This window comes from Nomascus leucogenys, chromosome 11 (genome assembly GCF_006542625.1).
Source record: "Nomascus leucogenys isolate Asia chromosome 11, Asia_NLE_v1, whole genome shotgun sequence".
In the NCBI taxonomy this organism is placed as follows: domain Eukaryota; kingdom Metazoa; phylum Chordata; class Mammalia; order Primates; family Hylobatidae; genus Nomascus; species Nomascus leucogenys.
In genome coordinates, this window is record NC_044391.1 from 27,713,845 (window position 1) to 27,725,496 (window position 11,652).

Genomic DNA, 11,652 nt, shown 5'->3' on the forward strand with positions numbered 1-11,652 from the left:
ATCTTTATGTCTGACTTACAGAAACATGCAGAAGTGCTGGGGTCCGTTGGCAGTTATGGGCTTTAGGAAATGTATTATTTTTGTACAAATTGTAAGATTAGCTTATAATGTTTTAGCAAAGAAATAATAGAGTTCAATGCTAGATACCTGAAATAGTACACCCTTTTCAGGATTTCAAAATATATCAGTGCGAAAGCTGAAACGAGCTGAATGTTGAATAACTGTTGCTAAGCAACATTAAGAGAATAACTATCTGCATATAATGGCACATCTAATGAATGCTGCCACTCACATTAGATGACTGAAAGGAGAACAAAGCACCAGGCTACAAGAATAGTAAAATTTTACATTTAAAATGTATATCATAATGAACTTGTAAGACAAGCTCACTCAATAGCAATTTGATTTTAAAATATGACTAAACAAAAAGATTATGGTAAAAACATTTGAATGAATGGGATTTGGAATAGATAATATTTTAAACCAACTAATCTAAAGTAGGGAGAAATGCAACATTGTAACACTTCAATAAAATAGTATAGTGAATATCTTCAAAATATTGCAGTTGTTCTCAAAGCTTAGCTTTATGAAACATGTGAGGGTACCTTTGTGTCTTCTAGACCCAAAGACACATCTCACATTGTTTAACTCTGTTGCCCCAATCTCAGTCTTTTTTTAAAAGAGAATTTGTATTTTAATTATTTTTATGTACAGAAAACTCAACAGTGTATATTTAACCATTTGGTGGCAAGTTCTTTAGCCTTTGGCTTCTCCAGCTTGGCAATGCGAGCCAGACTTGGGACCCAGGACGCTGCCTCCCCAGTGATGGGGAATCTCATCATATCTGTCGTTATAATTGATCCTGATAGCTTCCAACAGTTTAGCCAGAGCTCCTTTGTTGTCCAAGTTAACCTGTGTGAAGGCTACAATGGTGCAGGTCTTCCTGTGGACTAGATGCCCCAGTCTTGCCTTTCCCTTGATAATGCAGTAAGGGGCCCCCATGTTATGACACAGGGCAGGCAGGAAGACACCAGCTCGATAGGATCCATGTCCTGTGCAGTCACCAGCAGCTGAGCCTTCTTGTTCCCCACCAAGGTGGTGATGGTGTTAATTCCTGCTTGAAGGACAGGTGATCTCTTAGCAGAGACATATCCTTTGCCAGCAGCTTTCTTCTTAGCCCAGGCCAACAGCCTCTGATTCTTCTCTTGCTTTTTCTCTGGTCAGTGGCCAGCTTAAGAAGCTGAGTAGCTGTTTGGCGGTCCAAGGCCTGGGTGAACTGGTTAATCACCGGAGGCGCTTTCAGCCACGTATAGAGGATAGCTCTCTGGTACTGCAAACTGATACAATGGGGCCATGTCATAAAGTAGGTGAGCTCCCTTTTAAGCTGGATGTCCTGTCCAATGCCAAAATTTTTAATTCTTTTCTCAAACAGGGGATTCACCACTTTCTTGGCCACCTGCTTCTTCCCATTAGCCTTTCTTTTTGGCATCTTGGGTGGCAGGAGGAGAGAGCCCAATCTCAGTCTTTCTATAGAGAATGCAAGTTCCATAAGGCAGAAAGTTTGTTTTGTTCTCTGATGTTTGACCGATACTTATAAAGTGCCAGCCACATTGTAGGGACTCCATAAATATTAGTTGAATAAAATATCTAAAAATAGTATAGTAGTCATTGTTCATTCTGGAACAAACGATCAATTTGAATATGGAAAGTTTAATATAAAAAGTATTAAGTAGGGACGTAACTGTAAAACTGTTATAAAGTTGTAAAGAGAACTCAAAGGAATACCCTAGGGATAAGGCAGAGTACCCACAGAAGAAGAAACTTGGAAAGAGAGGCCCTTCCCAAGGTTGGGATTCAGAGCCTAGTAGATAGCAGAGGCATTTGCTGTGTTGCCCAGGCTAGAGCTAGTGTATAGTTGCTAAGCAAGCAGGAAACTACCCTCTGGCAGGTGTGATGGTGCTGGCAGGCAGGCAGGCTTACGAAGGAATTGGGAGTTTGGGGATTCTACTCATTGGTAAGGCAGTGTACAGACGGATATGCAGTGTGGATATCTGAGCGTCTTAACAACCTTATGCAACGCAAGCAGGTTGAGGATGGTAACAGGCACACAGAGGGTATGAGGCCTAAGGACATGTGTGGCTTAGAGTGCACAGTGTTTGTGTCTAGAGTTACACAATAAGCAACTCGAGTACGGATGGGCAGAGGCTGATAGCCAGGTAGGCACAAAGAGGGAGTCAGGGCATCTGGAGTTTACTTGTGAGCAGAGTGCCCGATAGCATGAGATGTTCATTGATCATGTCCTGAGTGCCAGGTGAGGTGATCACCAGTCCAGGCCAGGCTACAAGCTTGGCAAAAGACTATACATCCTGGACATGCAGGTAGGTGGAGTATGCTGGTGTCCCAACACACATGCTGCTGGCATCTTTGCAGCAGGAACAAAGGAGAAGCAAAAATGGCAGCACACTAGATAAATCCCTGCTTTTGCAATGATCCTCCAGCACTCTCCCCTGATAAAGCTAGATATTTTCTCACTACAAAGGAAAAGTATTTAAATCTCCATCATCACAGAGCTGGTAAGGCAGAATCACTTTGGAGAAGAGAGGCAATAAACTGACATCAAGCACATGTAGTTAACATAGAATGTATGCCACATACTGAGATTTACATTGGTTATTATTAGATTACATATAGTATATAGCTATTCATCTATTATATAGATCATGTTACATAAATTATTTAAACCTCAATTTCCCTATGATTTGCTATTTGTTTTATAGATGAATAATCTGAAGCTTAGAGGAATGAAGTAACTTACTAGGTGTCAAATAGCTGATAAGAGCAAGAAATGGGATTTCAACCTTTTTAGTTTTCCTAGCACCTATGCCTTTAACCACTATACCATTACACTTTCTCCCAGAGGAAAATGTTATTGAATTGCTAAAGGTAACCTGCTGGCTCAGCACCTATTGGTTGTGTCCCCATCAAGTGACATTTTAGACACTTGCTTTTCAGTGGTCTTACCCACTCGAAGGTTCTCATGTTGCTCGTAGGGTGCCAAGCATTCCTTTAGGTACCTCTGTGTCAGTTCCTCATAGACGAGCACCCCATACTGGTCATCAAATAGTGATGCCAATAGGGTAGTCCCACTAGAGTCCCCTGTGTAGGGAGACAGTGCAGGCATGACAGTCAACACTAGATGATAGTAACTCTTCCAAAAGGAGACTGCAAGACAAATTTCCTGAGATCATGTAAATGGGCCCTAACTCTGGACACAGTTCGTGGTACCTTTCAAATTCAGTAATGAAAAGAAACACCTGCGGCGGGCACAGTGGCTCACGCCTATAATCCCAGCACTTTGGGAGGCCGAGGCAGGCGGATCACAAGGTCAGGAGATCAAGACCAACCTGGTGAACACTGTGAAACCCCGTCTCTACTAAAAACACAAAAAAATTAGGCGGGCATGGTGGTGGGCGCCTGTAGTCCCAGCTACTTGGGAGGCTGAGGCAGGAGAATGGCATGAACCCGGGGGGTGGAGCTTGCAGTGAGGGGAGATGCACCACTGCACTCCAGCCTGGGCAACAGAGTGAGACTCCATCTGCAAAAAAAAAAAAAAAAAAAAAGAAAGAAAGAAAAAGAAACACCTGCTTACTCAAAGTACCACACCAAACATCCTCACATTTTGTTCTTAGGATTTTGGTCTTATATCTTTCTTACTCCATTCCCCCTCTGGGTACTCCATCAACTCCTTTGGCTCTCTGAACCATGTATTTGATGATATCCAGATCTCTCCCTAGGCTACATCTCTCTCATGAGCTCCATACCTCTGAATCCAAGCATTCCTTAGATATCTACCCCTAGCTATCCTAAAACCCAAAGACCATAGTTCAAAACTCCACTCATTCAATTGCCCTAAACCTGATCACCCTGTCTGGGCTTCTTTTTATGAACAATCACCTAGCTGTCGTTACCAGAAACTGAGTGTCATCTTTGATGTGTTTCTCTTCCTTACCTCTGCATGAAATACATTCCTTTTGTTCCCTCCCCACCTTTATTCAACCTATCACCAAGTCTATTCTATTTAATAACTCTTACATTCACTCAGTTTTTTCTATCCACACTTTCACTTTAGTTCAACCTATTATCTCATCTGGATTTCTCCAATATCTTCCTAACTTCCTCTAGTATTGACCCCTCCAGTCTGTTCTCTAGAGTGCCATGAGGGTAATTGTTCTCAAATTCAAATCTGATTATGTCACTTACTTGCTTTAAAAACCCTTCAGTGCTATCTTGTTTAAGGTAAGTCCAAACTCCTCAATGCGTATTGTTACATGCTTTACGATCTAGCTTGAGTTTACCTTTTGAATCACTTGGAGTTGCCAAAAGAAACAACCATAGACAAATTAAACAGTTTGATTGAACTAAGAAGGCCTCACAAATCAGGCAGTCCCAAAACCAAAATAGGTTCAGAGAGACTTCAGCACAGCTCTGTGGTAGAAGATGATTTATGGACAGGAAAAGGAAAGTGACATACAGAAGATGGAAGTTGAGGTACAGAAACAGCTGGATTGATTACATCTTCGTGTTTGCTTTATTTAAACATGGTTTGAACAGCTGGCTGCCTTCAATTGGCCAAAACTTCTTGATTGAAACAAGATTAGGTTATAATCTGTTTACACCTCTGGTTTAGAGTATTTCTCTGTATGGAGAAACCTTTAAGCTGAACTTAAAATACGTGAGAAGGCAGTTTTAGGCTGAACTTGAGTCCAGTCAGAAGACTGAAACTACTCTCAAAAGACAGAAACCACACCAGTCATTTTCATTGAGAGAAGATGAAAAGTTGTTTATTAGTTATTAAGAACTGATAAAGCAAAAGAGAACAATAAGGTGTCATAGAGGTAGCAATTGCAGGAAGAAGCTATCAATTCTAGGGCTGAGGGAATAACGGGAAGAGGTTAAAATTGTTAAACTTCAAAAGAAGTGTGCCCCGAGCAGCTGAAATTCAGGCCTCTGAGGAGAGGGGCAGTGGACAGCTGGTGTGTCTTAGGTGGAGTGAGTATGATGCAGCTAGTTTTGCAAATGTTAGAAACTGTAAATTTGCTTCAACTGCTGCTACTAGAATGGGCCGCAGCTTCTAGAGTGAAAAGAGGCTGGAGGACACTGATAGGAATAGGAATAAGAAGCAAACTGGAAGTAACAAGGCTTTTCCTTCTCCAATCCAGTAGTTTTCCTCTAGTATCCCTATTGGCAGAGCCTAGGAAACCATCTGGAAAAGCAGGAATGTAGTTTGCAGAGTCCTAACACCAGCATCACAAAGCTGAGTTAGAAGAGTGGGTTTGAAGCTAAAGGACAATAACTCAGAAACTGGCAAAATCCATCCCTTTAGCTATTCAGCACGCTCGCATCCTTCTATGTGTATTTGTCTTACAAACAACAAAAACAACTCTATGTTTTCACTTAGAAATGCAACTGTCCTTTGTACAAATGAAGATGTTCTCATCCTTTTCTCAAAATGAGGAGCCTAAAGTTACAATAAGAGCATCCACATCCATAAATGATTTATCTCTGGGCTATGATAACTACTCCCAAAATTCAGTCATAGCTCCATCTGAATATTTGGTCACCTAAAGAGGAAATTGTAAACTTACCTGCCAACAAAATTTGTGAAAATTAATAAGGGGAAGCATATGAAAGAAAAATTTGTATTTACATGTACAGAGATGAACACTCACTTATACAATCAACAGAAAATATATATATTAGTCATTACTTCTATAACTAGTCCCAAGGTAATAGTTTATAACTTTCTTCTTTCACTACCAATCCCTTGTCTCTTTTGTTCTCAGCCACAACTTCACCAGATCAAAGCTGTCTTTACTGTTGTTTTTAACCTGGTGATGTTTGATGTCTCAAACTCTCATTCTGAAGGACCTGAATCTTCAGCGGACCTGCCCTTTTGAGGCGGAAATATTTCTGAGTTCCAAACATAGTCCTCCCAGCTCCGGTGTAGGCAGCAACCCCATTTCCTCTTAGTAAACAGAGTCAGTCATCCCAGCCAGTGGATTAACCCCATATTTGCCTGTTGGATCAGTAGCATGAAGAACCCCAAATGGCCAGGTGGTAGCCCTAACTTCTAACTCAATAGAACCATCATCGTGTCCCCTGGTAGAAACATTTTTCCCTTGGAACCATGTCTTCTAAATTGGCAAATTTCAAAGCAAAAATTCTGCAAGTATTACTAATAGTGAGGGGAATGATATGCAATTCTGTATGTTGATTTCTTGGTCCATCTATCCTGACTTTGGGAGAGACAGCAGCAAATATTGGTTACTAATTCAAACTATAAACTTCATCCTGTAAAATAGAACCGCATACTTTCAGGGCATCGTCTCCAAACTGGCATCATAACTGAGTCTTCACCAGGTTTTTCTAGCATTCTGCTAGATCAACTGCTTCTAGGTGATTGGTGCTGGGAGATTAATCAACTCCATGGGCATGAGCCCATTGTGTACTTCTTTTGCTCTGAAATGAGTTCACTGGTTACCAGCAACATTTGTATAATCACGTAATGATGAGTGAGGCAATGCATAGGTTCACAAATTGTGACGCTGGCCGTGTATTATCAGCAGGGAAGCCCAATTCATATCCAGAATACATACCTATTCCAATGAGGATAAATCCCTGCCTATTCCTCATAAAGAAGAGACTGATGGAATCAATTTGCTACCAGATATCTATCTAGTCCCCTAGCGGGTACTGGCACATCAAAGGGCTCAGCATTGATCTCTGATGTTGATAGATCAGGCTCAACAACAGTGGTATCCGGCCGGGCGCGGTGGCTCACGCTTGTAATCCCAGCACTTTGGGAGGCCGAGGCGGGCGGATCACGAGGTCAGGAGATCGAGACCACAATGAAACCCCGTCTCTACTAAAAATACGAAAAAATATTAGCCAGGCGTGGTTGCGGGCGCCTGTAGTCCCAGCTACTCGGGAGGTTGAGGCAGGAGAATGGCGTGAACCCGGGAGGCGGAGCTTGCAGTGAGCCGAGATTGCACCACTGCACTCCAGCCTGGGCGACAGAGCGAGACTCCGTCTCAAAAAACAAACAAACAAACAAACAAACAAAAAAACAAAAAAACAACAGTGGTATCCATGTCAGCCTTGGTGTGGGAAAGTCCATGTTATTCAGCCCATGCATAGCATCCTGCCACCATATCCCTGCTGCCGTGGCCACTTTGTACATAGGCCCATTGAGCACTAGGGTGGTTGGAGAAAGAAGCTGCAAGATATTCACAAACCACGTCAATTTATTCACCTGATTACTGGGAATCTCCTCTGCCATAGATGTTTGTTTGTTTTGAGACAGAGTCTCGTTCTGTCACCCAGGCTGGAGTGCAGTGGCGTGATCTCGGCTCACTGCAACCTCTGCTTCCTGGGTTCAAGTGATTCTCCTGCCTCAACCTCTCGAGTAGCTGGGACTACAGGTGGTGCCACCGTGCCTGGCTAATTTTTTGTATTTTTAGTAGTTACAGGATTTCAACATGTTAGCCAGGATGGTCTCTATCTCCCTGACCTCATGATCCACCTGCCTCAGCCTCCCAAAGTGCTGGGATTACAGGTATGAGCCACCACACCCGGCCTGTAGATGTTTTTATTAGGTTGTTTGTGTGTTTGTTTTGTGTGTTCGTTTTTTAGTACAGAAGAGGTCTCACTGTTGCCCAGGCTGGTCTCGAACTCCTGAGCTCAAGCAATTCTCTTAGCCCCCAAAATACTGAGATAGGCATGAGCCACTGTGCCAGCCCTATAAAAAAACCTTTAATTGTAAATTGACAAGTTATAATTGCATGTAATTATGGAGTTCTAAGTAATTTTTTTTTTTTTTTTGAGAGATGGAGTCACTCTGTAGCCCAGGCGGGATTGCAGTGGTGCGATCTCGGCTCACTGCAACCTCTGCCTCCTGGGTTCAAGCGATTCTCCTGCCTCAGCCTCCTGAGTAGCTGGGATTACGGGCATGTGCCACCACGCCTGGCTAATTTTTTTGTATTTTTAGTAGAGACGGGGTTTCACCATGCTGCTCAGGCGGGTCTCGAACTCCTGACCTGGTGATCCACCTGCCTCAGCCTTCCAAAGTGCTGAGATTACAGGCATGAGCCACCATGCCTGGCCCAAAGTGATATTTATGAATATAATATGGAATAATTAAATCAAGCTAATTAATATGTTCATTACCTTTAATACTTATTTTTTGTGGTGAGAACATTTGAAATTAACTCTCAGTGATTTTGAAATGTACAATCGGTTATTTTGCTATATTCACTCTGTAATGCAATATATCTAAAGGAAAAAGAAATATTTCTTCTAATTGAGGCTTTGTTTTCTTTGACCATCATCTTCCTCATTCCTCCTGCACCACCCCCCAACCTTCACCCCAGGTAACTACCATTCTATTCTGTGCTTCTTTGCATTTGAGTGTTCTATATTCTACATATAATGAGAAATGCAATCTTCATCTGTGTCTGGTTTGTTTAGTTTAGCATAATGTTTTTTACTTCCATCCATATTGCCACAAGTGACAAATTTTTTTAACTAAATAGTATTCCATCATGTGTAATACCGTATTTTCTTTATCTATTCCTCTGTTGATGGACACTTAGGCTGACTCCATAACTTTCCCACTGTGAATAGTGCTGCAGTGAACATGGGAATGCAGACATCTCTTCAATATACTGATTTCAAGTATTTTGAGTAAATATTCTAAAGTGGGATTGCTGAATCATATGTAATTCTATGTGTAGTTTTTTGAGAAACCTCTATACAGTTTTCCATAATGGCTGTACTAATTTATATTTTTATATGTAAATATGTAATTTACATATATAATTCTATGTTTAGTTTTTTGAGAAACCTCTATACAGTTTTCCATAATGGCCGTACTAATTTATATTTCCACCAACAGTGTCCAAGGGTTCCCATTTCTGTACATTCTCATTAATACTCATTATCTTTCATCTTTTGAATAGCCATTCTGACACATGTATGGGGATAGCTCATTGTGGTTTTAATTTGCATTTCTCTAATTATGAAAAAATGCTCAATATTTCTAATATCTGTTGGCCATTTGTAGATCTTCTTTGGATAAATGTCTGTTCAGTTCCCTTACCTATTTTTAAATCAGACTTGTTTTCTTTGTATAGAATTGATTCTCATATTTTACAAACTGACCCCTAATCAGCTGCATGGCTTGCAGCTAATCAGCGGCATGGCTTTCTCCTGATCTTTAGGTTGTCTCTTCACTCTGTTGTTTCCTTTGTTGTGTGGAGGATTTTTATTTTGAGGTAATCCTGTTTGTCTCTTTTTGCTTTTATTGAGTGTGCTTTTGGGGTCAAATCTAAAAAAATCATTGCCCAGACCAGTATCTTGTAGTTTTTCCAGAATGTTTTCCCCTAGTAGTTTTATAGTGTCAGGTCTTATTTTCTTTAATCCACTTTGAGGTGATTTTTACGTATGGTGTGAGATAAGGATCTAATTTCATTCTTCTGCATCTGGATATCCAATTTTTTTCAACAGCATTCATTAAAGACTGTCTTTTTCCTGTATTCATGGCACCTTTGTTGAAAATCAGTTCTCCATATGCGCATGGGTTCATTTCCAGGCTCTGTATTTTTTTCCCATTAGTCAATGAGTCTATTTTTATGCCAGTACCATGCTGCTTTATAATATAAAGTCAGGCGGTGTGATGCCTCCAGTTTTTTTTTTTTCCCTTATGATTGCCTTGGCTATTTGGGGTTTTTGTGGTTCCATATGAATTTTAGGATTGTTTTTTTCTTTTCCATGTAAAATGACATTGAAATTTTGATAGGGATTGCATTGAATCTGTATATCACTTCAGGTATTATGGACATTTAAACAATATCAATTCTTCCAATCCATAAACATGGGATATCTTTCCATTTATTTGTGTCTTTTTCAATTTATTTTATTAACATTTTATAGTTTTTAGTGTGCAGGTCTCTATCTCCTTGATTAATTTATTTCTAAATTATTTTTATGGCTACTGTAAATAGGATTGCTCTCTTTTGGAATGTTCATTGTTAGTATACATAAAGATCTCTAATTTTTGTATGTTGATTTTGTATTCTACAACTTTACTATATTCTTAAATTAACCCTAACAGTTTTTGGTGAAATCTTTGTAGTTTTTCTATATATAAGTTCTTGTCATCAAACAATAATAATATCACTACTTCCTGTCCTATTTAGATGCCTTCTATTTCTTTCTTTTGTCTAATTGCGTTGGCAAGGACTTCCCACTCTACATTGAATAGAAATAATCAGAGTAGGCATTCTTGTCTTTTCGAGATCTTAGAGAAAAGGGTTTCAGTTTTTCACTGTTGAGTATATGTGGGCTTATCATATATGACCTTTATTGTGTTGAGGTATATTCCTTCTATATCTAATGTATTGAGAGTGTCTAATGATAAAAGATGTTGAATTTTTTTTGAAAGTCACTGATTTTATTGATTCTATTTTTTTAAATTATACTTAAGTTTTAGGGTACATGTGCACAACATGCAGGTTTGATACATAGGTATATCTGTGCCATGTTGGTTTGCTGCACCCATCAACTCATCATTTACATTAGGTATTTCTCCTAATGCTATCCCTCCCCCAGCTCCCCACCAACAGGCCCCAGTGTGTGATGTTCCCTGCCCTGTGTCCAAGTGATCTCATTGTTCAATTCCCACCTATGAGTGAGAACATACCAGTGTTTGGTTTTCTGTCCTTTTGACAGTTTGCTGAGAATGATGATTTCCAGCTTCATCCATGCCTCTGCAAAGGACATGAACTCATCCATTTTTATGGCTGCACAGTATTCTATGGTATATATGTGCCACATTTTCTTAATCCAGTCTATCATTGATGGACATTTGGGTTGGTTCCAAGTCTTTGCTATTGTGAATGGTGCCGCAATAAACATACGTGTACATGTGTCTTTATAGTAGCATGATTTATAATCCTTTGGGTATATACCCAGTAATAGGATTGCTGGGTCAAATGGTAATTCTAGTACTAGATACTTGAGGAATCACCACACTGTCTTCCACAATGGTTGAACTAATTGACACTCCCACCAACAGTGTAAAAGTGTTCCTATTTCTCCACATTCTCTCCAGCATCTGTTGTTTCCTGACTTTTTAATGATTGCCATTCTAACTGGCATGAGATGGTATCTCATTGTGTTTTTGATTTGCATTTCTCTGATGACAAGTGATGATGAGCATTTTTTCATGTGTCTGTTGACTGCATAGATGTTTTGTTTTGAGAAGTCTCTTCATATCCTTTGCCCACTTTTTGATGGAGTTGTTTGCTTTTTTCTTGTAAATTTGTTTGAGTTCTTTGTAGATTCTGGATATTAGCCCTTTGTCAGATGGGTAGATTGCAAAAATTTTCTCCCATTCTGTAGGTTGCATGTTCACTCTGATGGTAGTTTCTTTTGCTGTCAAAAACTCTGTAGTTTAATTACATTCCATTTGTCAATTTTGGCTTTTGTTGCCATTGCTTTTGGTGTTTTAGTCATGAAGTCCTTCCCCATGCCTATGTCCTGAATGGTATTGTCTAGGTTTTCTTCTAGGTTTTTTATGGTTTTAGGTCTAAC

At 40.0% G+C, this 11,652-nt stretch overlaps 1 pseudogene; it reads right to left on the reverse strand.

Annotated features, from left to right (window-relative positions):
• Positions 1-719: 719 nt before the first annotated feature.
• LOC115837356 lies at positions 720-3,181 on the reverse strand (annotated as a pseudogene).
• Between the last annotated feature and the right edge of the window lie 8,471 nt (positions 3,182-11,652).